This window comes from Triticum dicoccoides, chromosome 4A (genome assembly GCF_002162155.2).
Source record: "Triticum dicoccoides isolate Atlit2015 ecotype Zavitan chromosome 4A, WEW_v2.0, whole genome shotgun sequence".
Classification (NCBI taxonomy): Eukaryota; Viridiplantae; Streptophyta; class Magnoliopsida; order Poales; family Poaceae; genus Triticum; species Triticum dicoccoides.
This window is the reverse complement of record NC_041386.1, coordinates 564,681,985-564,685,484: the sequence shown is the minus strand read 5'-3', so window position 1 is coordinate 564,685,484 and position 3,500 is coordinate 564,681,985.

The following is a 3,500-nucleotide window of genomic DNA, read 5'->3' as shown; positions in this document are numbered from 1 at the left end:
TGAATCAAATATGTCGTAGGAGTTGGTTGACACAAGTGCTAGACCGGCAACACCTTCATCTTGAGTATATTCGGAGTCGGAGTGATAGCTTCTCTCGGAGTGATTGTCGGAGTCGGATCCAGATACCCATTCACCAACATGAGCTTGATGTCTTTGTTTTGTGTAGCTCCTTGATGACTTGTCCTTCCTTTCCGAATCCTTGCTTTTTCCGAGAGGTTCTTCGTTCACAACGATCATCCCTACTCCTTCTCTCCCTCGATGGTGATTCTTATATTCTACTTCTTCTTTTGGGAGAATCTTCTCTTCTCTTGTAGGGGGGCATACACTCATTGGAGTAGTGTCCGGGTCTTCCACAATTGTAGCAGTTTCGCTCTCGGCTAGAAGATCTTTTGTCATTGTAGGACCTTGACTTGGAACTTCTCTCTTTGCTTCTACTCTTGTAGAACTTGTTGAAGTTCTTCACTATTAGGCTCAATTCATCATTGAAGGTTTGTTTCTCACTTGATGATGTGGGAGCTTCACATGAGGCTTTGTAAGCACCACTTGACTTGTTATGGAGCTCCTCCTTATCCTTGAGTGACATCTCATGAGCAGCAATTCTTCCAATGACTTCTGTTGGCTTGATATCTTTGTAATTTGGCATCATTTGGATCAATGTGCCTACCGTATCATATTTTCCATCCAAGGATCTTAGGATCTTCTTGATGATGAATTTGTCGGTCATCTCTTCACTTCCTAAGCCGGCAATCTCATTTGTGATAAGAGAAAGCCTAGAGTACATTTCAGCGACACCTTCACCATCCTTCATTTTGAACTTGTCAAGTTGACTTTGAAGCACATTCAACTTGGATTCCTTGACGGAGTCGGTACCTTCGTGCATATCAATCAAAGTATCCCAAATTTCCTTTGCATTCTCAAGACAGATGATTTTGTTGAATTCTTCAGGGCACAATCCGTTGAAGAGGATATCACAAGCTTGAGCATTGTATTGTAGCATCTTCAACTCTTCTGAGGTAGCTTCACGGTTCGGTTCTCTCCCATCAAAGAATTCACGTTGCAAGCCAATACACACAATAGCCCAAACGGCGGGTTATGTCCAAGAATATGCATTTTCATCTTATGCTTCCAACTAGCAAAATTAGTGCCATAAAAGTAAGGACCTCTACGGTGGTAATTTCCCTCGCTAGACACCATACTCTCCTAGGTTGTGAAACCAAGGCTATGACCACCAAAAGCTATGGAAATCAAAGCAAATGGAAACCAAAGCTCTGATACCACTTGTAGGATCGAAAGTATGTCTAGAGGGGGGGTGATTAGACTACTTGACCAAATAAAAATCTAGCCTTTTCCCAATTTTAGTTCTTGGCAGATTTTAGCAACTTTGGACAACTCAAGAAATCTTAACACAATTCAGGCAAGCATGCAAAGAGTATATGAGCAGCGGAAAGTAAAGCATGCAACTTGTAAGAATGTAAAGGGAAGGGTTTGGAGGATTCAAACGCAATTGGAGACACGGATGTTTTTGTTGTGGTTCCGATAGGTGGTGCTATCGTACATCCACGTTGATGGAGACTTCAACCCATGAAGGGTAACGGTTGCGCGAGTCCACGGAGGGCTCCACCCACGAAGGGTCCACAAAGAAGCAACCTTGTCTATCCCAACATGGCCATCGCCCACGAAGGACTTGCCTCACTAGTGGTAGATCTTCACGAAGTAGGCGATCTCCTTGCCCTTACAAACTCCTTGGTTCAACTCCACAATCTTGTCGGAGGCTCCCAAGTGACACCTAGCCAATCTAGGAGACACCACTCTCCAAGAAGTAACAAATGGTGTGTTGATGATGAACTCCTTGCTCTTGTGCTTCAAATGATAGTCTCCCCAACACTCAACTCTCTCTCACATGATTTGGATTTGGTGGAAAGAAGATTTGAGTGGAAAGACTTGGGAAGGCTAGAGATCAAGATTCATATGGTAGGAATGGAATATCTTGGTCTCAACACAAGTGTAGGTGGTTCTCTCTCAGAAAAAATAAGTTGGAAGTGTAGGTTCGTTCTGATGGCTCTCTCCACGAATGAAGAGGAGGTGGAGGGGTATATATAGCCTCCACACAAAATCTAACCGTTACACACAACTTGCCAATCTCGGTGGGACCGAATGGTTAAACTCGGTCGGACCGATTCAGCAAAGCTAGTGACCGTTAGGGTTTTCGGTGGGACCGACATGCAACTCGGTAGGACCGATATGATTAGGGTTAGGGCATAACATAATCTCGGTGAGACCGATTACACAAACTTGGTGAGACCGATTTTGGTAATAAGCTAACCAGAGAGTTGGTCAGGTAAACTCAGTGGGACCGATCGCTCATTTCGGTGAGACTGAAACATTACGAAGGGAAAATAGAGAGTTTACATTGCAATCTCGGTGGGACCGATCACTCATCTCGGTGAGACCGAAATGTTACGAAGGGAAACCGAGATATTACAACCCCATCTCGGTGAGACCGAGATCCCTATCAGTGAGACCGATTTGCCTAGGGTTTGTGGCAGTGGCTATGACATTTGAAACTCGGTGGCGCCGGATAGGAAGAATCAGTGGGGCCGAGTTTGACTTTTGGTCTAGGTCATATGTGGATGTGAGAAAGTAATTGAGGGCTTTGGAGCATATCACTAAGCACTTTGAGCAAGATCCTCATTAAGCAACACCTCATCCCTCCTTGATAGTATTGGCTTTTCCTATAGACTCAATGTCATCTTGGATCACTAAAATGGAAAATGTAGAGTCTTCAGCTTTGAGCTTGAGTCAATCATTTGTCCTTAGCATTTTGAGGGGTCCACTTTTCTCATCCATGCCATGCCAATCATTGAGCTTTCCTGAAATATTAGTCTTGAAATAGCATTAGCTCAATGAACTATATGTTTGTCACATCCCTAGTTTCTGGCATTGCTCTAGGCTAGCTAGTCATGTGTTGCATCATGTTTATTTCCTTTTAAACTTGAAATGAGGAAAGTGAAAGCCTCAGAAATCAATTTAAAAGAGGGGCAAGAACCCTTAAAATTGCATTCATTGTTTCCAACATGCCTTCATAAATGTTTGATAATTTTGGCAAGGCTTTGAAGACCAAACCAAAAATAGTGAACATTTATGTGGAATATTTTGGGCTCTGAATTAAATCTTATAGTATTTGCATTTGGGCAATTAAATGCTATATAATATTTTAAATGTCCAAATAATTCTGAACTTAAGTGGGGGCTGTTGGAAATATTACAAACAGATCCCACAATTATTTTCAGGGTTTTTGAAAATGCCTTAGCATTTTAATTAAGTTAAAACAAATGTCATAAATAGAAAACAGTAACTAAAATAGAAAACAGAAAGGGAAGAGAAACCTTACCTGGCGCCACCACCGGCCCAGCTCCCCCCAGCCGGCCCAGCCCACCTCCTCCTCCTTTGTCCTCTTCCTCCTCTGCCAGGAGGACGAGCAGAGGCGAGGCGTGGCGCTC